General features: G+C 35.3%; 1 protein-coding gene across 1 annotated transcript in view; it reads left to right on the forward strand.

Annotated features, from left to right (window-relative positions):
• The window catches only part of CDH13 (cadherin 13), a 466,549-nt gene that overhangs the window by 239,595 nt on the left and 201,118 nt on the right, over nucleotides 1–25,836 (forward strand). The window lies entirely within an intron of this gene.

Genomic DNA, 25,836 nt, shown 5'->3' on the forward strand with positions numbered 1-25,836 from the left:
AAATGTCATAATTAGCTTATAATGATTTTTTTCCGAGTGGATTCTGCACAAAGTATTTAAAATGAGAATATGGGCATTTATATCCAATTGCAATTAGTAGTGAGTGTATCAATATGAGCTTTCCTTTGGCAGTCTCAGGCCATACTTCAGACACACACTTTTGCACTTGAGGCTTAACCAGAAACTTCCCTGATGACAGATAAAATGCCAAGAATTTTATAAGCATGTTTATTCATCATATTGACAGTATTTTGTTACTCTGTTATGAGATTCCCTCTTCCGTCCTTCCCTGGGCTTTGTTAGAACACTCGTGACTATCTTTCTGAATGCACTTAATCTCCATCATTTATCCTTTTTTGTCTGGATATTGCTTGTCCAGTGTTATTGGAAATGACCACAGAACCTGACCTTTTGATCTCAGCAGTTTTTGTAAAATATGCACATTTTAATCACCTTATTCTGCAGACACCACGAGCATGTTCTAATCCCCAAAGTAGTTTTAGCGATTTAATAGATGCTACTGCTCGTATAGCATCAGTAGTGACTCAAAGCTGAACCTTTGTTGAAGGAGACTTTTCTCCTGCTGATATTGTTATTCAGATTATGTGAGGAGCTAATGTGCTGATATTAGCTACTCAATTTAAATTTTTGCTATTCAGCACCATAAATTATGGTATTTTATGTCAAATGTAGAAGCTATGATTTGAACCAATTATTCATTCTACTCTGAATCCTAAAACTTTTGAGAAGATATAATTATGGTGGGTTGTATCCATCAGGTCAATTTTCTTTTACCTTTTCAGAAAGAAACTAAGACATACATGTGAAGCTTATGAGCATCATTTAAGTTAGACCTATCAAAACTTCTTATTAATTAAAATATTTTCCTTCTAATACCACAAAACTTGTCCTGTGTGAGTAGCATGAAGAATTTAACAGCTTCTGCACAAGCTGTTTGCCCTATCCTAAACAGGAATGAAATCAAGGAATTAGGAGGGTAGGAAAGGAAGCCAAAGGATCTTTAAAATTGGAGCTGAAATGTATCATTTTTAAAACACAAAACCCTTGAAGCACTTAATATTTAAGTAACTCTACTGCCCATTAATTTCACTTACTGCTAGATTTTTAAGTACTAAGAATCTCAAAACAAGACTTATCTCTTTAAACAGTGCAATAGATTATCTTCCAAGTTTCTGTATTATACATGGCTCTGTAAATTTTTTTCTGCATTTTTTTAGAGTTAACTCTTCAGGGAAGTAAATGCTCATTTTCTCCCTTGTGAAGCCAGTATTTCTGTTTCACTTGCCTGTGGGGTGTTAGTTTGAGTTCTGACTACTTTCTAACATTTGTTAGGGAACACAAAAGATTCAAATAAATATTTTCTTAAAGGTATTAGATAAATTTTCTTTTTTGACCCGTGCTGTCACCTTACTCTTACGGATTTGCTTCTTAAAGCTGGACACTAGTACACTTACTAGTAATAAATGCTGGCTTCATCTGTGACTAATTCCAAATGGTTTAAGTCATGTGTGTATTGCTCAGCCATGGTGAGGTTGACAGTGAAACAGTCATTTTAATATTTCTCTTTGAGGTAACATAATTGCATCAACAATCTGATACTCAGCTAAGACTAATTGTTGTCTAACTGCTTCCTATTCAGACTGTAATATATTAAGCAGAAACACAATCACTTCAGGAGGCCTGTTCATGAGATAGGATTGAGCTTCTAATACGAAAATGAACAGAAGAAATAGATTATTGAAAATAAACTGTTAGCAAAAGAAGATGTATTGCATTAAATGTGGTGCCTACTAGTAGATATGATTTTTTTCAACATGTATTATAGCATTTTTTTGTTATATAATAACTTTCACTGTTATTATAAACCCATGACAATGAGTAAGAGAGCATAGAAGTGAATGTAAAATTTTGAACATAAAAAACAAGCTTTCCAAGTTTTTAAGAGATTTTCTATATAGGGATGATAACAGAATATACAGTGCCATAGAGCATTTGGCTAGTTGCATTTGAAGTCAGTGTATCTCTGAGAAGCACAGTTGTTCAGGAAACTATTTCTGATGCTCTATCTCAAATACATACAATGGATGTGGTGCCAGGTCCAATTACCAGTCTGATTGTGGTAAATCCATTATCCGTGGAAAGAGAGTCCACCATCAGGAGACATTAATTCAATGTGACATCATCTGGAGTGTTAATATACAGTTAATTGCAATGTCAGACATTCTGCTTTAATTGAGTTTAATTGTGGCAAAATTGGAGTTAATTAAAAGTTAATGGTATAGAGCACATCGTGTTGTTATAAACTACAGCTACGTGTTTCATATCCATATTATTGTTATTTAAACAGTGCTTTCAATTACTGTGCCTCATACTGGCACTTTGGAAATGCACTGTGATTGTTTTCACATCACTGAAAGTTTTTGTTCTTAGTAGGCTTGTAGAATTGTGTTTATTTTTTAAAAGCTTGACAAAGTTTAAATTGGTTACATTATGTCACAATGTAAATGTCACGTGGTGACATTTCCAAGCACCTTGCAAAGTAGAGGGTCGCCTTCACAAGAGTGCTACTAAAACAGAAAATTCTAGTTCATCTTAAGAAAAAGATACTATTTTTCACATTGTTCATCATACTTGGATAAGGAAATCTCAGTTTCCTCATCTTTCACGAATCCATCTTTTTCTAATTGTGTCCTATCTCTGGCTGTTCTGTCTGCATTTCTTCTGATGAATCTCCTTACTGTGGCATTTTCCCAGGGTTGTATTCACCCTCTTTTCTCTCTGCATCCCCTGTGTATACACTGACAGCTCCATCTCTATCTTGATGAAGTTTTATAGCAAATCCTTTCTGTTTGATATGTCCTCCTGGATGTTTTGCTGCCAGTTCAGAAATAATCATTACTTCCCCTTTTCTGTTAATATAGGCAACACAAACCTCCTCCTACTAATCAACCCAATATTGTCATCTTTTTTCTACTTGGTCCTCCTAGTTTTTCTGCAGCACAAATACCTTGTACTTCCTGTTGACTGCAATGAAGCTGCTATTATCTCCACTACCAGGTACTTGCACCATGCTACCATGGTTTTACTCACTGTATTTCTTCCCATTACAATAAATTCAGGCTATTCCTCTACTGAAACTTTTGACAAGTTGGTGTTCCCCAGCTATCACTCTCCCCTTTGTTAACACTTATCTTCACCTCTTATGAGTAGCTTAGCGATCACTCACCTTTGTTTCTCACTTGAGCTTTTCTTTTGGAAACTCAGCAGACTTGTTCCTTATGTCATGGCATACACTAGCATTGTGTTCTGTGCAAGTGGCACGAGATGTAAAAGACCATTGCTGTTTCTTTAATACATGCAGAAAATGAATATATATGCTGGAGTCCACTGGTCTAAGCCCCATCTTCTAACGCATTTTTCAATACTTATTAAGATGAACTCTGAAATTAAATGTATAGGCTTTTGTTCAGAGGAACACTTATATAGAATGACTTCATACATGTTTTGTGTTGTATTGCTTTTTAAATCTTTTTGTAAGATGTTAGAAATTATCAGTGTGTTCCTTCAAGAAGCCCAACAAATAGTTTTCACAGACGTCAGATTTTGTTATTTGGAGAAAAGATAATATAAATTTGGAGGTTTTCCCAGCTTCTATATTGGATCAATACAAACATTTGATCCTATTCAATAACAAAGATTATTGCAGGATTGTTTCAAGGACATGCCCCTTGACTTTATTATTCTAGCATCGTCATGGGATGCTACAGGAAGCTCCAACTGACTCTCATGATAGTCACTTGCTCATGAATTATTTTGGCTGATGAAAAGCTCAGCAGCGGATGTCATTTTAACACATCAGAAGGTTTATATATGTGATCTAGTACCTTTTAAAAATGAAACATTTCCCTTGATTATGTTTAGAAATCATCCTAAGCTTTTCCTTATCCCTACAGTGGGTTACAGAATTTCCAAAGTCCCTTAGTTTACCCTTTGATCCAGAACACTTTTAAATCTTATTAAAGAATAGTTTGAAATTTAGCATCCATGTTGTGCTAAATATAGGGATTCATGAACACATATTTGTGGTTAAAAACTCATCTTTGCATTCAGTGGGAAAGCAAGGAGTTTTTCAGCCAATAAAATGGCAAGTGACCAAAATAATTTATAGCTCACAGATAGAAGGAAGGTCAGAATTACATTACTCAAGCATTATTAAAAATCTGTTCTTTTACCTTAAGAAGCATAAGAAACTTTGTTTTAAATATAACAAAAATGTACTGTTGTTCCTTGTCCCACAAGTTTTCCAGATGGCTCTTTTCTACAACATAGTAAAGTGGTTGCATGACAGTATAAATGGACTGGTGAGGATTCTTGTTTTCCTTATGTGCTTTTTCCCTTCACATGGCTTGTACAGAATGGTACAAATACAATGATATGAAATGCTTGTTTCTAAGAACTATGATTCCATCTAAAAATCAGGAAATTTGATGTGACCAGGTTAATTCCAGACAGATAAATCTTATTTTAAGTACCTAGATGAACAAATAATTCTATATTTGGAAAGGCTTCTTATGCTGAGAAGTAATGCAGTAAAATTACTGCTTTTCATTAGTTTTAAGTAGACTAAAACTGTCTTACATTATCCTTATTTATTGTCGGCTGCCAGTTTCCTCAGTCGTTTATTCTGTAAGGCTAAATAGTCTGAAAAAGGCAGAATGTTTTTAGTAACAGTGTAGTCACTTAAAACAATTCCAATTAAGAGAATTGGTGTTCCAGATGCCTAACAGAATTTTGTCTTCTGAAATATTTTCATTACTCCTTTTACTAATGCAAACTCTTTTCCCTGTGGAAATTAGTTAGCATGGCATCAGGAATTTTAATTTTCAGAAAACACCAGTGAGATATACCACTGTTTTTTTAAAACACTATCACACAGCAGGGCAATAATCTAAAATAAGCACAGAAGCCCCCACCCTGATAATAAATATATTGGCAGATTTTCCTAGATCTGAGAAGTCCTTTCACACAAATAGGTCAATAAAGACCAAGGTGGAAAAGCTGTCTTCTTTCAAAAAGTACAATGAGGTTCTCCTCTTTCTCTGGCTGCTAAAAACAGACACAGCAGGTGGTGAGTATATTTGTATTCAGATCTTTTTGTTTAATCACAGCCAGCAGATCTGGGTTGCTTTGTATTTGTTTATCTTTAGAGACATTTCACTAGGTCATAGGTTCATCCAATATAAGAAAGCTTTTGTCTTTGTCACCTTCCAAGTATTTTCTGTATGCTCAATTCAAATAAAAAGTAGGGCAGTTTGACCTCAAATCTCTGGATGATGCTGAATGCAACAAGTGGGATAATGAAACAACTGACCTCAGTAGAGTGAGTTGGTGAATGCATGCTTAAAGATACATTTTTAAAAGCCTCATATGAAGTTGAGGAAGAGTTTCATTCCATCTGCGTTGGTCTTTGTTTAAAAGTTCAGTCTAATCCATACTCTGTGACTATCCATGTATTTAAAATTGCATATTGGGTGTGTGGAGAATAACTTCTATAGGGTAAACCATCTCCTGAAAATAATGCAGGCTGGATTGTAATCTCATTTGAGAAGACATGCAGTGAATAATATCAGAAAAAATATCAGTTATAACAAGTCCACTTCAGATTTCTTTGAATATATGTATATGATGTGTGTTAACTTTTAGTTGCAGCCAAATAAACAATTGAAGATTAAATATTTTATCATTGTTGTGGTGGTTGAGGGATTGTCCTTTAGGAACTTAAGGTGATCTGTAGTTAAAGCCTGTGGGAAAAAAAAGCATCCAAGAAGGCAACATTTCTGTTAGTGGCAGTAAAATTAATGCTGCAGATATCTTGTGTTAAAAGCCATGGTGGTGAAACCCAGGAGAGGCCACTGAAATGAAAATATTGTGGTCACAAAATGAAGCCTGTGGGAGACCTAAGGAAAATTATAATAGAGGAATTCTGGTAATGCTTTAAAGTCTGCAGATTTGAAATTATACCAAGATGGATTATACTGTGCAACTTAACGTCCAGTCTTGTGGACAGGGATTAATTATTAATAATTTTATTTCTATACCTAACGGGAAAAAAGTATTTCAGATACTAAAGACACAAAAGGTTGATCCAATTTTAGGACAAAGCAGGACAGTTACAGTACAGTGCATGTTCTAGGATTTCTTCTTCTGCTTTAAAATTTAATTCATCTTTCACTTAAAAAAAAAAAATCATAGGAAATGCACAAATAACAAGCCATTTCCAGAAAAATTGTGAAGAATCTGTCTGGGAAGAAAGGCACGTCCAGAGGTTCCGAGAGCTCTTGAAATGAGAAGATCTCTTCTTAGATAAAGTGAAATGTTTGCTACTTTTTCATTCATTACAACATTGTAGAATACTAAGATGACTTTGTACAATAGTATAAATGGAAGTAGATGCCAAAAAGGTGGCATAATGGACCACCAAAGAAAATACATCATGAAATACACCATTCTGCTTTTACTAATGGAACAGTGGAAATACTTGATAATGCTTGAAGTGGAATCCTGCTATTGCAAACTGCCTGCATTAACAGTTACTTCTTTTTGCTCTTTCTTCCCTCACCCTCAGAACTACTTGATCAGTATTTTTCAATTTTTGTGGTCATAAAACAATTCTTTATTTTTGCAGAAAAATTAAGAAAAATTACAAGTCTAATTCTCTTGGGCTTTTACTGTGAAATAAGTGAGAGCATCTTCACTTCTCTATTTTTCCAGAATATTAATTTATTGCATTTTCCAGCTTCAACTTGTGCCCTAGTGTGATGCTAGAAGAGTTTCTTGTGAGGAAGAAACAAACATGAAAACAGATGGGATATGAAATATACTGAGCTGCTACGGGCTCTGAAAAACTTTGAAAACTTTCATAAAGGAAATCCCCAGCTCTTGATGTTAAGATTAAACCAGGTGGTTTACAACAAGCTTGAAGTAATATCTGAGCTGCCAGTAAATCCTGTATGAGAAAATCTTCACTGAACTGCCAGAGAATGATCCAGTTTCTTTGCTCACATCTGATGAAGTTGTGTGGTGTAATAAGCAGGTGCTATGAAGTCCCATGTCTTGCCATCTACTTCTGCTAAGAGGTGAAAAGCTTCCCTTTCACTTTGGAACTCCATGAAATACTGATGCTTTTCAGCTGCCCTAGCCATACATTCGTTTCTCTGAAACTTTGACAGAAAAACTTTCATGTGTTTAATTGAGACTTTGGTTTGGTTTTGTTTCTCTCTTGTACTAACTTCTTTTTCAATTGGGTAGAAAGACAATGAATTCTCTATGGACCATTTATGTCTCAGATTGTAAGAGAGACTAATAGTCTCAGTAACACAGCATGGCTCCTGCTGTGACAACCAACCATCACGATCCTGTGGCTGGGGAAATAGTCTTTTCTTCTCTTATTTGTCTGCTTTTTGCATTCTCATTTAGTTGTAGACTCAGCCACAGCAAACCTCTCCTTACAAGCTTGTATATTATGATTCACTCAGAAGAAATATATAGCAGCATGAAAATAAAATTGTCATTTTGAAATTGATTTGGATTGTTTTTTTTCCTTTGTCCAATCCATTCCAAGTCCTTTATAAAATATTTAGCAATGCCAATATGAATACTTGAACTGAATTTAGATGCTTTATTTGCCCACGGTCTTAAAGTAGAAGCAATAAAGGAGAGATTAAATAATTTTTTTAGACTATGTTGGTTTTCATAATCATGCCAAACCTGGCAATGGTTATCATATCCACACAGCAGAATGGTATAATTTATGGATTATGAAATGCACTTTAAAATGCAGCTTCCAATTATGAATTCTTTTTAATATAGAAAGACTTGTACAAAAAGGGTATTTGCATTGTAGCTGGAGGACAGTCTCTTTCTTTGTTTCTATAACTGTCCAAAGAAAATGCTAATCCTTGATTCTTAGACACTTCTACTATTAGCAAAAAGGCTTTGCAGCAGTGTCTCGCTGTGCTGATCAATTGAGTAAGCCCAGGTGATGGCAACACTATTTCTCAATGCTGACAAGTTTAAAATATTGCTGTCTTCTGCTTCTATGTGTTTGAATTTATTGAAAAAAAAAATATTTTCTGGGATCAAAAAGCCTTAGCTTTGATCCAGATAGGCTAAGAAAAAAATGGTCCTCAGTGAGTCTTGAAGTAGAAATCGGCAGTAATTGACCTCAGTAGACTTTTCTCTTGTTTGTTAAATATTTACAAAGTCAGAAAACACCAACCCCCTACCCGGCCCAGTAACAAGCCTCCAAGAAAATCTTGCAGCTTTTCCTAAGGCCTAGTTTTTCATCTTTGGGCAATTAAATCATAATGTCCTTGATAGATTGAAGTGTATTTACCTCTTGAAAATAGGAAATATTTTCTGTAATTGTTTGTAGAACTGTTTTCAGTTGTTGATTTCAGAAGTTCATCCTTATTGATGTATTGGAGCCAATACCTCCCCTGAGATAGCAGTGGAGCTGACACATCGCCACACAATTGTCACAGGCTTGCTTACAGTAAGCCTGGCTTTTCCCCTCCCCCCCTTTCAACCTAGTTTAAAGCACAATTAATAAGCCCCTGCACTGCTTATTGTGTTTTGGTTTGGGTTTTGTGTGGGTTTTTGTTTGTTTGTTTGCTTGCTTTGTTTACATCATCTGCATCTACTGCAGCTCTGCTCTGGCAGGGGGGTTGGACCTGATGATCTCTTGAGGTCCCTTCCAACCTCTGATATATTGTGATACTGTGATACTGCAGCTGAATATTTAGGTTTTATCTTTATAGCATGATATTTTGATGGCAAGTCTCATACTTAGGCAGCATGTCTGTTTTACCTGCAGCCTGTAAGCTGGTTAGGGACTGAAGCCCCAGTGTTTCAACCCCTATTGAAATCCCTGATTATAACATTGCAGGTTGTAAGAACATAGATTTTGACAGTAATCAGCTTATTCTTTCATCTTGGGGATTTTTTGGCTTTGTGTTCTTGTTTTGGAAGTCCTGGTGATCTCTGTCTGTCTTAAGGTATAATTTTTTTTCATCTTGAAAACAAAGCATAGTGTGATATGAAGTCACTTATTTAGTATGTATGCTAAAATGCATCTCAGCTGGTCTTGTGCTTTGTACCAAAGCTTTGTAATGGTTGTAAGCTCATTAAGTTAACCTCATTAACACACTGAACTTTTGTTAAAGCTACACACTGGATATCTTTCCTTGGAAGGGAATTTGGTTTAAATGTAAATAGAGAGTGATTAGAGAAACTTTGACCTATTTTGAGAAAGGTGGTTGTACCTTAGGAAAAGGGAATCAAAGTTTAAACTATTGATTAAGTCATTGGTATTAGAAAAATGTGTATCCTGATAAACTGGATAGCAACACAAAGCTGAAACAAGTAATTTGTTATATTCCTCTGAGACTGTAACCTTCTTAATGACCACAGTTTAAAATGTGTATTTCACCATTCATATATTTTTATGTATAATGGGCTGAAGAAGGATGAAAATTTATTTTGTGGAAATGATAAACTATAATGCTATGTATTTTATGCTCCTAGTTCTGTCTCTAGTATCACATCTCTATGTTGGGAATGATTTGGAGGGTAGAACAGTTTGAATGACCTGTTAGCACTGTAGGAAATCAGTTCCAGTGGTGCCAGGATTTAGACAACTTCAGTAATCTCTTTACATTATTTTATACTGTACTGAGGAGTAAATGGCTAGAATTATATACACATTTTATATGGTGAAGAAATTAATAGTTGTAGCCATATTATTTATGGGTGACACAAAAGAATTTGATGAAAAAGCGTATAGTAGTTTGTGTATATGAAGAGAAGGACATTAAAGGGAGTTAGCCCAACAGACAGTAAAAGATTCTTCTCTTTCCAACTCAACTATTTCTGCAGCCAATGTTTGATTAACTTCAATATTTAAAATACATGTTTAACCTTGAATCAGATACTCCTTGTATACACAGCACAAACTATTTGTAACCCAGTTTATTATTTGATTTATTTTCACTGTTCTAGATGAAATAATTTGAAGTTGATTCTGTCATCATGTTAGTGACTCCACTCTCGTGGAAGCTATCTGAGAGAGCATTTATGTCATGTTCAAGAATGCTGACAATATTAATAACATTTACTTATCAGCTTCTTTCCCAGAAATGTCTATTTGTATCTTGTCTAGTGGTTGAGGGGAAAGCTCAGACAGCTCTGTTCTTCAGAGCATTAATTTGTTCTAACTCCCATTATTTGAAGTAAGAGGATCACAGAATATGTTATATTATACAGTGGCAATGCATGTTCCTGGTTTAAACCAATAAATATATGCAACACTTCAACAATCCTTACTGCAGTGTTACTGTGTAATATAGAGTACCCTTCCTATGAACTGAAAATTCAGTTAAGTGCCATAATACAAAGCATAATAGGATCTTCTGAACTACCAAAATCATCAGTAGCTCAGGAGGTGGCAATTCAGTCTGAATTAATTACAGGTAACATGCTGAACAGCTTTCCATTGGAAAAGTCTTTTTATCAACGCGAATACCTGAGAAGCACCCACGATATGGTAAATCATGATTGTTGAACTCCTAACTTTTGTTATACCTAAGGCACAAGAGATAATCTGTAAGAAGACGAACACTCTTGCGAAAAAAATTCTTTTGGAGGGATTCAATGGAACTCAATAGGTCGTCTTTTCCACTTGTATTTCAATGAGTGATAATTTAATGCATTGTTAAGAAAAGATTCATCTTATGCATGTTTTCCAGATCAGTTAACCCTTCCCAACATGTATTTTATGACTAGTATTAATGTGCTGGTGAAAAATAATATTCTTTGAGCAGGAAATGCAAAATAGTCTTTAATCTTAGGGTCAAAAGAAACACTTCAAGATACCATGAATTATTACATTATTTACATATTCATTTATTTGCTTATTTATACCTAGGACAAAATAATTGCTTGTCCTTTAGCAAACCATACTCTAACTTTTTCTGTAATAGTCATCTGGATTTATACCTTTACTGGTAAAATTTACAGAGGTGTGCTTGAGTAGAGAGGAAAGGTGTGAATGCAGCATGTACATTCTTTGACTTCAGGAGCAACAGCATGGTCCTGTTGAAATAATTTCCTTCAGTGAGAGCAGCACCATGGCAATAGGTCTGCTCCAGAACAGTAGTAGTGCAGCCTATTGCTATCACATGTAGCACACAGACAGACAGACATGAGACACACATACACATGGGTATCATCTGCATGTATCAATTCCATGTTTTCTCAGACAATGAGGATTCTGAGTTTCAGCTTCTAGCTTAAGGTGAATAAGTATCTTTTAGAAAAAAGGCTGACTCTAACTGGCATAACACACCTTTTAGCTGTCTGAGCATGCTAGCAACAGCTGAACAGACATTTCCCATTTCTCAGCGCTGTAATCAGGTAGCAGGGTTGGTTCTGTTGTAAAACACTGAAAGAAACAATACATACCACTCAGCCTGTTTCCATGGCTGTCAATCTGGCAGCATATCTAATTCACAAAGAAAAGCATCACCTTTTCATAATATATATTTCAAATATAACTGAGTACTGTTTCTTAGCAACAAGAGCTCAGTAGCTGGTGATCCCTAGATGAGCCATTGAATAGGGGTGAAACATGGACTTGTGAACCATAGTGCACGGATTATCAGGTAGCTCAGAGAGGAAACAAAGGTATTCCAATACCAAATTTCTATCAGTAATTTTTGTTAGTTTTACTTAAGAGAGTGAAGGAGCACTCACCTAACCCCAGCTAAATTCTGGTCTTTGCTGGGAAAAAATACAATTTTCCCTCATAGTGAACAGAATAAATCAACTTGAATTGCACAAACGCCATATGTGGAATAAATGTGACCTGACTATAAACCAGATGTTTTTTATGAATAGAACCTCAAGAAGTAATTACTCACAGCTTGTTTTAGAGACACATACTTGCTTTCACTCTGAAAAGAAAATGTGAGCATGTGTCATATTGTAGCAATTGTTTTGAGTGCTGCTAAAGAACTTTAAAGATAGTTTGCCACTTGTCAGAAACACTCTTTTTGTGGACTCCTATTTTTAGTCTGTGGCTACTAAGGAAAACAGAGTGTGGGGAAAGAAACATTAAAAAAGATAATCCATCCCAGTCATACAGCTCCTCCTGTGTAAAAATTCCTACATTATATCCAGACTTTACTGCTTCTGCTACTTCTGGTGTTCCTTACTGCTTGAATATACACTTTTGAAATCAGTGACATTCATCACAGATCAGATGTACACATCACAAGTTTATGCAGAGAGCTTGAGGAAATTAAATGTAAGTCACATAAAGTGTCCTTCCGCATGAGTTTTCTAAATATACGAAATGATGTAAAATGAATGTTCAGATTGATTGACTTTTGCAGGTCCAAATAGCAATGGCAGAGATGATAAAAATCTACAGTCCTTACCTCAAGAGACTTGTCTTGCTCCTATGGCAAGAACAAATGCAGCCTGTTACTAGGCATATTCCTGTGTTTTCAACAGAATTTAGATTAGCAAACAGAGTAACAAAAGGAATAAGGGAGAATTCTCTTGGCTTTTATGGTCTTTGGACTATAGTCTAAATGTGAAACTCTTAGCTGAGAGAGATGAATCCACAGATAATTAGGAGATACGAATGTGATTCTTCATCTTGCATTTCTTTTGCTTGATTCATGTCTAAATCTTAAAAATCCAGAAAAACAGCTTGTGATTGGAAAATTTTTGAATGTCTTTCAAATCAGCTGAAAAGCAGAATCAGTAAGTAATTTACTACTTTACTGACTAATTACTTGTGACTGTTTGGGTAGACCTTTACCTTTGCTTCAGTTTAGTTTGCTGAACTTAAATATTTGTCTTGTTCATGGTAAATATTTTAACAATTTTTGTAAACAATCTTTACTAATAGGATAATGATACTTAGTGTGGTGGTTAATGCAACACAACAAAACCCATTTGTAATTGAAAAACCCTAGTGAAGCGAGGGCACTAAACAATCAAAAGACTCAACTACTAAGTGATAGCAAGTAGTGCATTAGACATTATGGTCATTACAGTAGTAATTATCATTCAGTGTTACATTTATAATGCTAAAAAGAATATTCACCAGAGGCATTCTTTATTGAAAAGAAAGAATTTATGCAAGCAGTATATGTCTGTTGCATAGTCTTCTAAAAATAATATTAATCCTTACTTGCTGCTCTTCTGTTCTATCCACTAGTGTTACATTAAATGTTACCACTGATTTATTCTGATGCAAGATGCAAACTGCTGTGTAATGAGTGTTTTGTTTATTTGTGCAAAACCTGCAATTACGAGGGGCAGTGCCATGAAATATTAAGAGACTTGCCATCTGTTTGTGCAAAGACGTTAGGTGTGGCTGTAGTCAAGGCTGATTGCTCTGGAGTGAGAATGAAGTTTTTATATTTCCATTCCATATGGTGCAAGTAAAATATGACAAGCAGTATATTTAGATTACATACCCAAGGTGATCCTAGTTTTACTGCAGTCCACGTCAGATTTCTTACTTCCCTCAGTCAGTACAATAGTCAGTTTGTTGTCTTAGGTATTAATTTTCTTTAATTTTGAAAATATATTTGCATTTTAGTTACCATTATCACTTTTAACAACTACTCTGCATTTGCAAAATCCACTAGTTCACAGCAGTAGAGAAGAAATTCGCCAATATTGATTGCAGAAAAAAGAGCAAATGTATCTAGAGCAAAGACTGCAGAAGGAGTTATAATCACTGGCCACAGTGGCCAGAATAGTGTGCGTGGGAGCTGTCTTCAAATAGAGGAGGAAAAAACGTCCCATTTCTATTACTTAAAAGGAAGGTGGGTTGGGTTTCTTTTTTTAATTTTTGTTTGTTTGTTTTGTTTGTGGGGATTTTGTTTCTTTCTTTCTTCCTTTTGTGTTTTAAAACCTCTGTGCCAAAGGGAAGGGAAAGTACAGCAGGAGTGAGAACATCACCAGAATGATCATAACTCAAATTCCCAGTGAAAACCTCATCCAGACTCTCACTGCTCTGATTGGAAATTTCTCCTATATGTCCATCCAAATGTTTCATTATCTGTTCATGTGCTGCAATCATCCAATGCCTTTAAACTATTGTTTTGCTTTCTTGATGCCTGGCCACTGGTGGATTTACAGCTAATCTTATGGATGTTTTTCTAGGTGAAGTAATCAGGTTTTGAGCATTGTGCTAGCTTTCACTTTCTGAAGCCATGGCAGAGTGATACTACTTCCAAGCTCTTCTCTTTCAATAACCTATTATCTATAGCCTCTCTTACTATGTGGATGGCCAACTTGACTTCAGCATTTCCTGTGTGGATGATGAAACATCTAAGTAAAGATTTTTCAAGGTCTAGGAAAACCTATCCATGAATTTTACAAAGGACTTGTTGATAGTATTAATAGCTTGACATTTGTTCTTCCCGATTTAGATCATGGCACAGTGTCCATGCAATAATTGTTTTTGGTAGATTACTTCAAAACTAAACACAGAGATCAAATTTTAATTTGACCTAACAGTAATGTGATGTTTTCCTTGCAGTCACAAGGATATCTTTAAATTTAGAATTTGAGTTTATTGGATCAGTGCCTGTCTCTAACCATGTAGTTTAGTTTGTATGCTGCTCATCCCAGTAAGGATCCTGATTCATTGCTGCTACTACCATAATAGAAATAATAAGCAGCAATAAGGTGAAATAATGTGAAAATAGAGAGTATAGATTTTTAGTCATCAGTCTTTAGAAATGGTGTCTTTCACATTTAAATTCTGTGCTGACAGTTTACTGAAGGAATGAGGGCAATTTACATTTTAAAGCTCAGTTTACAAAATTGGCTTGGCTCATTAGAGAGTCATGGTTGGGTTTTTATAAATCTATTCCTTCTTTTTTGCTTATCCCTTCCTCTGCCCTATTCACATTTAATCTCTGCATGTATGCATAGCATTCCCATCCTCTGGTAAAAGACAAAACTGTTCTTAAACTCTTCATTACATAGGTATCTTGAAATAGCCTTTCCCTGCAAGCTGCGGAAGAGATTTCACAGATTTTTAGACTTATTTGTCACAGTCCATAACTAAGCAACCTACAGTGTTGTGACTAGAGACAGATCAAATTTATGCCCACTTCATTTTCAAAGAGCACAACTGAAAAGTCCATTTAATCTAGGTATATTCCATGTTGACTTTTATATTTCCTGAAGCTTCCATTCACATCAGAGATTTACATGGGCTTTTTATCTGTTTTTCCACTCTCTCTCTCTCTCTTTTATTTTTCTTTTGTCCGTTAATGGATAATCAAATGCATGTTTTATATGAAAAAGTGTTCCCTTTTTTTTTCCCCTCCTGGACAATTTGAAAAGCAGGAAAGTAAAGTGAACATTAAAAGCTTGAATTCTAACTTGCACACATATGAAGCTCAATATTTAGACTCTTCTGAGAGCTGCTTTTATTTCAGCTCATATAGGGAGGCATAAATTAAGCCCCCTCTACATAACAGCCTGTTTTCAATTGGAGTTTCATTTCCGTGAAGGACAAAAAACTTTACGTACAAGGTTTCCTGCATACCTGCAGTCAGCTTGTCTTTTAATATGAATAAGCCAGATCAGCAACAGGAATCATCTAGAACTGAACTGATTTTGAAGGTGTATCTGATGACAAGTTGTGTGCAACTATGCAACTATCTTTTAGTTTAGCTCAGGAAGGAGATTTTGAAATGAGTCTGCAGTTGGCCACTTTTACTGTTTTGCTTCAGATCATGTATTAGACTCTGAGATCACACTATGGGCTCCTTTTGAATGAAAGCAAACTGAAAGTTATGCTTGAGAGCACACCTTTCAAGCTTAAGCTCATAATCAGAGGGAAGCTGGTGCAAGCAGTGTGGAGTGCAAGTGTTACGTCCTCACCACTGATTTTGGCTCCATGCATCTGCTTTTGGCCCATCCTGGTCTCTGTTCTTCTGTTCCTTAGGTACTAATACCTTGTATAGCATCACTGTAATAGTTTGTTCTTTTATTAAAGATGCATACCACTTTGCAATCATGGATGTTTGCAAATCAGTGTGTGAAGATGCTGACCACTTATGCAGTAATTAAGCTTTTTTTTTAAAAAAAAACAAAAGCTATTAAATAGGGACTTTATCTCTTCTGAGTTTCAGATGCAGCCTATTTTTAAGACGGAAATTTTGCTTCTGGTATAAAAAGGTTTATACTTTATCTAAATTAGATGAAACACTTAAGGTATTGTTGTTTAGGTTCTTTCTGTGTGTGTGTATGTGAGTACTTTTGTTATTCTTCCTAATAGGACAGGAAGAAAGTTGTTTGGGCATATGAGTTGCCTGTCAAATATACAAGACAAGTGATCATCAGATAATAGGCCACCACAGAGTTTAAAAGTGAACAAACAGCAAAATATGGAGTTTTGTTACTTGGAGACCTTACAATGTGTGAAAGTGATTTCACTGAAAGTCCAAGTTCCTTTCCTTCTGCTTGTCAGGCTTTATTCTTTGATACAGACATTGATCTGTAGGTGAGGACACTGGATGGAAGTTAAGGACTGAGAAGTCATGTAGTAAAGCTTTAAGAATTTACTTGGTTTGACAATGTGGTTAGTTTCTCTCTTGTTGTGGAAAACAGTGAATAACAGCTGATTTCTCCAGCCCCCAGTAACTATTTCAAGCAGCAGAAGTGTTTCTGATTACAGTGTAGTTTGCCAGTCTTGTAATAACAGAGGCAAAATGTAATACATGGTCTAGGCCATCTCTGCTCTTTGCTGCTGTATTATAAACTGGTAGGATCATACACTGCAACAAAGCAGAAAGCTTGTCCTCTCTGTGCAGAGTTTTCTGGCACCAGCAAGTCTTCGGAAATATTTTAGATTCAGATCCCCAAGTGAAATGCAAACATTTAGCTGGCAAAAATCAATGTGGGTTAAATCACAAGCAGTAAGGCAAGATAATTTATTACCAGTTTTCCAGTTTGGTGTGATTTTCCTGACTTCTAACCTCTGCATAGAGAGTCCATATCCTTTCTTGAAAGATCATTCCTTTTGTACACTAACATCTGTGATCTTCAACAAAAACCCATAGCTTTTCAAAAGGTAGATTAAAAGTTAAGAAATTGAGTTATTTTTATTACTTGTGAGTGAAGCAGCAGGCATTGTTTTTTGTAGTAAGTTTCTACTCTACTGTGTATGCTCAGGGGTTATTTTAAAACTTGAAGTGGTTCCATATGATGATCGATCATTTGAGAAGCGTTCATTTCCACAGCCTTAAAACTTGTACTTGTGATTGACACTAATGACTCTGAACAATCCAGAGCAAGGAGACTCTATATTCTGTCAAGTGGGTAATTTGTTGATTTGTTTGTTTGTCTGTTTTTTATTTTGCTTAAATATCTATTTACACACTATGTAGAAGGTGGGAGAGAATGTGATGATGCAGCCAATAAATGAAATAGTTACCATCTTGTTAAGTATCTGAAATACGTGTCAGCAAACTCCAGCAGGATGACTATGAGGAAAGGGATATTTGTGCACCTGTGAAGACAAGGCTATGGTTTTGGTATAGCTATCTCTAGTTTTTAACAATCAAAGTTATTAGTACCTTGAATATTCCAGTGGGATAAGTTTCAGTAAACAGGGAATCACAGTATTATTGCCTATATCTTTTGTAATGGTTTTGTTCTTTGAGTTGTTACTTCTTAACACGTTATTGGCCTGATCTGAATGCATGTGGAGCTTGTGGGAGTTTAAGCAAGGCAGAATTTGACAATATTGTTGGCAACATTTTCATCTTGTGTCTGTTATTCCACTTTGGAATTGTATTAATCTAAATAACAAATAGTCATCACTAGTGGGGAATAAGTCCCATGTGCAGTGATATATAGAGTTAGTATAGTGTCCTCTACATTTGCTTCCTGTTCCTAAACCACAGTAGCTTTCCATGGTAGAAAACACAAGCACTGTGAGATGAATTCCTATAACATTTGGTCCCCTGGCCTCATGCAGAGGACTGAATGTAGTCACCTAGGGCAGTTACCCATCCTCAGCAGACTCCAGACATTTCTTATTCCTGAAGGCCCTCTGTGAGTGTGTTTAGGGCCAATTGATTGCAATAATTATCTGCTCTGCATGATAAAATTTGGCAAGATGTCTATATAGTAAAATAACCTGTAGAGCTGGTAGGATTTGGCATTGCTCCTGCTTTATTTTAACAGTAGCTGTCTACTGAGGGCATGAAGTAAAAGATAGCTAAGTCTGTAACAGGTTGTAGAGTAATGAAGAAATATTGGCTTGACCTGTTTTCTTGGTAAAGCTTCCCTGAGGTTACAGCGTAAGGCTCTACTCTGTAAAATCAGCTTTCAGGTCTCTTAATTCTTCAAATGCGTAAGGAAAAGTGGCAGAGAAGTGGAAGAGGACCTCAGCTTTTACCTTGTACTTTCTTGATTTCTCTGCTTCTACATACAGACCTCAGGACTTCTGTCCTACCTAAATCTGTGCTCAAACCTTAGCGTGGCCTGTGCGTGTTCACCAGTAAATGCTTATGCCTTTTGAGAGTGTTTATGTGAGGAGCAGTGTTTTACTCACATTATGAAGTGCAGATGATCACATACTAAGGACGCAACTGGTTCTTTACACTGTTCTCTCTGTTCCCCTTGCTGCTAACTGGTCCCATTCTTTAGTTAATGAATGAAATTTAGGAGGAAAACTTACACATGACCCTTACCAGTATTTTGGATTAAGAATTTGGTATACTTGTTACTTAGACACAAACTGCAGGCTCTGCTCTACCTATGATGCATTAGAAAAAGACTTAAAAAGATTACAACTCCAAGCATCTCTTATGGGTCAAAGTTTCTTAATTTCTAAATAGTACTCATTCTTTTAGTATTCCTAGTGAATCAAATCCCCTTGAATTTCAGAAAAAATTAGCCTGTATATGTAATAATAAGACACTGATACTGAAGTGCTGAATGATTTCTTCATGTATTTTTGTAGTTTTAAGGATCTGTATTGAGAATACTAGGATGTCCTTTGCAGAAAATGATTTTGATCATAGGCTTTATTGACTGGTGAAATGGTGTTTATCTTCAAAATAAGAAAATACAGGGGCTTTAAAAAAGAATGAAGAAAACCACTGAAAAGAAGTCTCCTTTCACTCCAGTCTCATTTGTTGAAGAAAATGCATATTAATTAAAAATTTAGACACTTCATTTCTGTTTGCAAGGCTCCTTGCAAAAGACAAATTATTTTATACATCTAGTATGTGTTAGAACTGACAGATGAGATTAATATGCTTCTTAAATTACCATTACCAAGGGTCAATTAATAAGTGAACTAACCTTGTGAAAGTCATTCTGAAAGACTAGTTACGGATCTGTAATGGTCCCTGTCAAATTACGTAGAATTGAGAAAATGAGAAAGCTGTCAAATAAATACGATACCTACTAATTACATTCTGCATAAGGTAAATGAGCTTCTGTGATTGTTGGTAGAAGAAACAAGAAATAAGTCCAAGAAATGTTACTGAGAATTATATGCAGATGTGGAGTGTGATTTACCTGATGGAACACGTATGCACAGAAACCTGCCCCTGTAAGAGTAAAGTGAAATTTCTTGGAAGTCACAGAATAGGTGATGTGAAGGGTGAATGACAATTAGAGACATATTTCTTTAGGCTATTTTACCAATTATCACATTGGTAAATGCAGAATTACCATGTTCTATTCCTTGAATTTTATGATTTTTTTTTTATTTGCTTCTTGATATTTAGATGTTAACTTGCTTAGACAAATAAAGGCTTCATTATGGCAAGAAAGACAACAACCATGTCTGCCATGTGACTGGACAAAAGTGAACACTGATAGTAGATTTCTCTCTGTGAGAAGGACTTTGAAGAATACTGAATTCCATAACCTTCAGGCTGTCCAAGTGTCACATTGTTAACAAATCCTAGTTCTTGTGAAAAGGTTGCAAAACTACATTTACAACACCAAGATCATAGTAAAGTACTTCACATTCTTCTAGAAAATACTGAAGATTTTAAGACACTTCCAGCAACAAAATCACTGATAAAACCATTTTGGGGTAAAAACTGGGTCTTTACAACTGTTGCAAACTGCAAATAGCTTTTTATCCAATAGATTTAAATGTGAGACAATTTCTAGGTTACTGGTGACATCTGTTAATAATATAACTACATCTATTACTAAATAAATTACTTACTTATGAACAATATTATGCAAATATGAAATATTATATAAAAGCTTAAACTGGGTTTATGACTGAAGGCTATTTGACACTGAACTCAAAATCCAAAGACTGAAATGTCTTCAATTACAGCCTTTGATGGATAATTTTAAAAGACAAATGTGGTTCTGAAAAAGAACGTGTTCAAAGAGAAGGCTAAGGAAGAGAAGTTTCCATATATTCATTCACTTCTGCTCTCTGTGATTTCTGCTGGGTAAAACAGAACATAAAGCAGGGAAAAATAAAAATCTTAATGTCATTTTTCTTGTCTGTTTTTTCTTAGTAATAGAACATTTTTCTAACATTGAAAATCCTATCTAGATCAAGATATTTTTGGTGAGCAACTTCATTTTAGTTGAAATCTTATAAGATATAATTTACCTGCTGTCAAACTCAGTTGAAGTGGTGTAGCTTGTTACTACCATATTCCAGAACATGTCAGGATTTGATGAGCTATGAATATTGTGTTTAGTCATATGCATTTTTATAAGATTTTTCCCCAACATTCTACTAGGCAGGCAGAGCTTCCTTCTCTGAAGGCCCTTTTTTTAAGTTTTCTGCAGGAAAATGTTGCATTTGTAAAGTTTTGGTTCCTTGCTGAAGAGGCAAACCACAGACATTTTTGTTGTTCGATCTTTTAGTGAGAAAGATGAAAGTTTGATCACCTAAAATTAGTTTTTCTTAGGCATACTTTCTGTGATTAAAATTTCCACTTTTTTTTTTCTTAATTGATTAGTATGAAACTCCTTTATCCTCTGATAAACAAACATGCTTTTTTAATGATATCTGTAAAATTAGGGCAGGTGAATAAGCTCAGTCCACTCATCTGTCTCTCTCTCTGGGCTGTCTCCATTTAATGACGTGTGTAGGCATTTGTAGATGAATATAGGATGCCATCTATTGAAAAGTTAGGTGATTGTGCAGCCCTGGTTTAGAAAGGTGACACACAATAGCATTTGTAAAATATTTAACATACAGAAAAATTAGCAGCTTACTCTAGATTTTAGTATGTTTCCTTTAGTTTTCCTTTAGTTTTAATTTCTTTCTTTGACATAAAATGAATCAAATGCAGAGCCTCTTAAATAATGAATTGTGGCCCACTTTGTGTTTGAGAAAATATTTGAAGATCTTTCTGTTTTCATAGACAGAGCTAATAATTTTAAGGGGTTTTCTTTGTTTGTTTGTTTGTGTTGTTGTTGTTGTCATGTTGTTTTGTTTTGCTTTGTTTTTTCCAGCTGATTCTGCATTCCTTATGAAGGGGTTTCTCCCAAATGGTAAACTTAGCTCTATGAGATCAGTTCATGCAACACGTTTTTCCATTTGTGTCTTCACTATCTGTGTTCACTGAACAATTTTTGTATGGCAAGTGATCATATTATAGTGATTTATTGCTTGCAACTTCCATATTTCTTTAGGTACTGTATATAATAAATATGGTTGCTTATACAGTTTTAGGTGCTTTTTGTTATTCAGATGCCATAGAATTTGCTTGGTGTCATAATAACAAATCTTCAGTTCTGCAAGGCACCTCAGTTACAAACAGAATCATTTTATTCTTTTTGATAGACTCTGTATAGTTGATGGATTGCCACTGATATGAGTTCTAAAATCAAACTCCTGGTATTGATTGGACTGAGTTTCTGTATGTGTTTTGCATTGAGCTAGCGAGTTAGTTAATAGTGATGGATTTCTAAACAAGTTACTCCAAATAAAAGAAATTATCTTGTATTTGAACCAGCAATATATTGATGCAAAGTGACCTTGCCAAGTTGAAGGGGAAGAACGCTATTTGGTGATGTGGCAGAACTGAGTGAAGAAGAACTTCTATGCAATTTACAACTAATTAGTATTTTACTGAACAGTGAAGGCTAATCATTATGCACACTGTGTATATCAACTTTAGGAGACAGGACTAGACCTAGTTATGGGTGACACCAAAACTGGGTGAGGAAAAATACTAGGTACAATCTTGGTTTTCATCATTTTAGACAGCAACTTGTGCAATAAGATACTGTTTGTACTCACTTGTGCTACTAGTAATTATGTTGGTTAAAAATGGTGACATTTGAAGGTATAATTAAGTAGATTTAATGAAAATCATACTGTATTGTTAAAATACCTCCTTTTTATTTTTTTAAGGTTCAGGTTTTAATATATCTAGGCTTATTATTTTTAGAACAAAATCTGTGCTGTGATGTTAAGTCCCTTAATTGACACAGCTAGGCTCAAGGGGAGTATAATGGAGTAAAATACCATGGGATGAATTTCCATTACTTTGTGAGCACAATGCCACTCTGGGACTAAATATGTGAAGGTTGAACAGCCTGGTCTATGCAAGAAGTCACTGATGCTCCTGAGAATAAACTTCAGAGGGTCTCTTCAAGGACTTCTTGTTCTAGGTCATTGAAAGTTTGGAAAAAAATTAGGCTCCAGTATCTTAAGGATGCATACAAGAAAGCTGGTGAGGGATTTCTTAGGATGTCAGGTAGTGATAGGACTAGGGAGAATGGGTAGATTCAGACTGGATGTTAGGAAGAAGTTCTTCACCATGAGGATGGTGAGGCACTGAACAGGTTGCCCAGGGACATGGTAGAAGCCCCATCCCTAGAGGTTTTTAAGGCCAGGTTGGATGCAGCCCTGAGCAACCTGATCTAGTGTGAGGTGTCCCTGCCCATGGCAGGGGGGTTGAGGTCTCTTCCAACCCTGACAATTCTATGATGCCGCAGTTGACTTCAACAGCTCAGAATGATGCAATATTTCTACTGCTTTGCACATTTGTTTCTACTGTATGTTTAATTTTCCAGTTTTATCATAGCAAACCTTTTGAAATTACAGTTGCTTTTATTTATTTGCTATTTGCAACAGGCCATACTTCTATATGACTAATTCACTCCTGGTATTCCGTTAGTTTTTCTCTCTGTTGTTATAAAAACACTTTTCTTGATGTTTTTCAGTTACAGCTTTACAATAGAAAAGCAAATTTTACTGCAACATCTTGTGGTGATGAGTTCTGGAAGTTATTAATTTTTTAATCATTTATCTTGCATGTGCATGAAGAAGAATCTTGCTGATTGTTGTAATTCACAGTTGCCTTTATCATTTGCAATTTTTGGTCCAAATAGCATTTTGCAACCAACTATATCCAGACTTTATTTTTGCTGCAATAACTTTGATTTTCCAATTCTCCTTTTGTTGCTAAATATGGAGTTTTGTTTTCCTATGCATTCTTTTTCTGACTGATACAACTGATGCAACTAGAGAGTGGCACCATAATAATTTTCCTTGTAAAAACATTTTGGTTGTATTTTTGGATTAAAAATAACTTCTGTTAAGAGTTATAAATTATCAAAAGGGATGAAAAACAGATAAAAGTTGATGGTTACAGTGTGAGTCTTGCAATTCAGAAAATCACTTATGTGAAGTTTTCATAATTTGCATTTTAGGAGAAGCATGAGGGAGAGAAAAAGAGAGGTCTACTTTATCTCCAGAAATAAAACAGGTGTCAAAATGTAGCATGGATAAAATCCTGAAAGAGAGTGAAAAATCAGTAAGTCTGTAGATTTGGCTCGAGATCTAACTTTACATAAATGTGGCACAGCAATGACATGGTGACGGAACGTATATTGTACCAAGCAGATGCCTTTACTAACATGCTTGATGCAGTAATATAAAGTTGACTAAGATCTCTAGTTGACTAAAAATCTCTAATGAGAAACACTAGGCCTTCTAATTACACCTTAAGATGAATAATTTTAACAGGTAATGCTGGCATAATAGATGAAGAACAGTGAAGCATTTCAGAAGATTCCTTGGCTAAATGTAAGCAGCAAAAATAAATGAACATGAAATAAATTTTGTCTTTTGGTGTGTCACTATGCGGCAGACCCTTGTTGATCCTTTGGGAGCTATGGGAAGAGACTATTACTATGTTAATTTTGCTAATTTGAGGCTAGTTGACCAAATATTTCTTTATTGACAATTAGTGTAGAGAGATGGTCCAACATATTAGGAGTTACAAAGATCAGTTTGAGAGAGAAAACAGGCAGTTAGAAACAACTTTTCATTTCAAATCAGGCTGCCCTTGGCATATCTTTCCATTACATATTTCAGCAAAGTATTTTTCTACAATAACAAAAAAATATTTCCTTCTTTTTTTTCTTTCTTTTTTTTTTCCTATACCGAATATATACCCTGCCATTTTTGTCCAAATATTATAAACAACTACAATGTTACACTGAAACAGAGGAACTGTTATACATTTGTGATCTGGGGTGTTCCAATCCATTTAGCTGTTGTTACCAGGAAGATCAGCTGTCTGAATTATGAAAGTATCTGCAATTGACAGAAAAAAACAACCGGGTATAATGTGAATTTCAATAGAGCTGTCTGCAGACAAAATCAGCAAAAACTCATTTAGTCAGAATAATAGGGAAAGACAAACAATGCTTTTTAACCTTCAGTGCTCATGTATCATTGTAACTGCTAAGGCCAGGCAAAAGAATACAGCAGAAATGAAAGCAAAGTGCTAACTGTGAATACTTCTGTGACACATTTAGCTAATCAGATACCAAAATTCAACTGTTAAAGTCCAACACTTTACAACCTCTTACAATGACTTTGAGGAAGATTGATAAACTCACCTTTACTGACATCTATAACTAAACACGCTGTAGGTAGCAAATCATGTAGATGGCATTTCCAGCACCCAGACCTTCTATCATCAGCATTAAAATATGTTATCTTCAGCTTAGCACACAGAGTCAAGAAAGTTTAAAATGTTTACCAGAGAAGAACCTGCTGAGGAAGGGTAGGTGTGCTCTGTGTAAGGTCTGTAGTTTAACAGGCAGCTTCCAGTTGGTAATGCAGGTGCACTGAATACGCAAGAAGGTGTCAGAGATTGAGAACACAGAATTAGATTTAGTAGCAGAAATTAGCAGATTTAGATTTACCCTATAAAGCAGATACGAATGTATCTCATCTAGTTATTTTAACCTGACTTCTACAGACAAACTTTTAAAATGTGAGATAAAAAGACAAAAATATTGCATCTTATGAGGCTGTGGCAAACACAAGTATATAAAATATATTGATATCATTTCAAATTCTAAAGAGGGGAGCGATTTATTTGCAAAACAGGCACATTTCTCATGAAGAGAAAGATTTTTTTTATTTCTTTTTCTCTTCATTGACACTTCTATCCCAAGCACCCTTAGTGCCTTCTTGGATGGAGCTTTGAAGGACTCCTGGCTGTATTTATTCACTGGGAAACTGACAGTATAAAGAGGATCAGATGTGATTCCAGGAAAGGTGACAGAATCAGAAACTTGGGCAGTAAGGCAGCAGTATGCTGCATGCCCTTCATTCCAGATTGTAAAGTCCTCCATACAAGTGCCCTTGTAATGGCTTGTTTGGTTGCTTTAAAATAGAGTAACCTCGTTGGTTACATCTATACTAGGCTGGTAGAAGCTTGAATGATCCTTGACTTCTAAGAC

The sequence above is a fragment of the Indicator indicator genome, chromosome 19, assembly GCF_027791375.1.
Source record: "Indicator indicator isolate 239-I01 chromosome 19, UM_Iind_1.1, whole genome shotgun sequence".
Taxonomy (NCBI): domain Eukaryota; kingdom Metazoa; phylum Chordata; class Aves; order Piciformes; family Indicatoridae; genus Indicator; species Indicator indicator.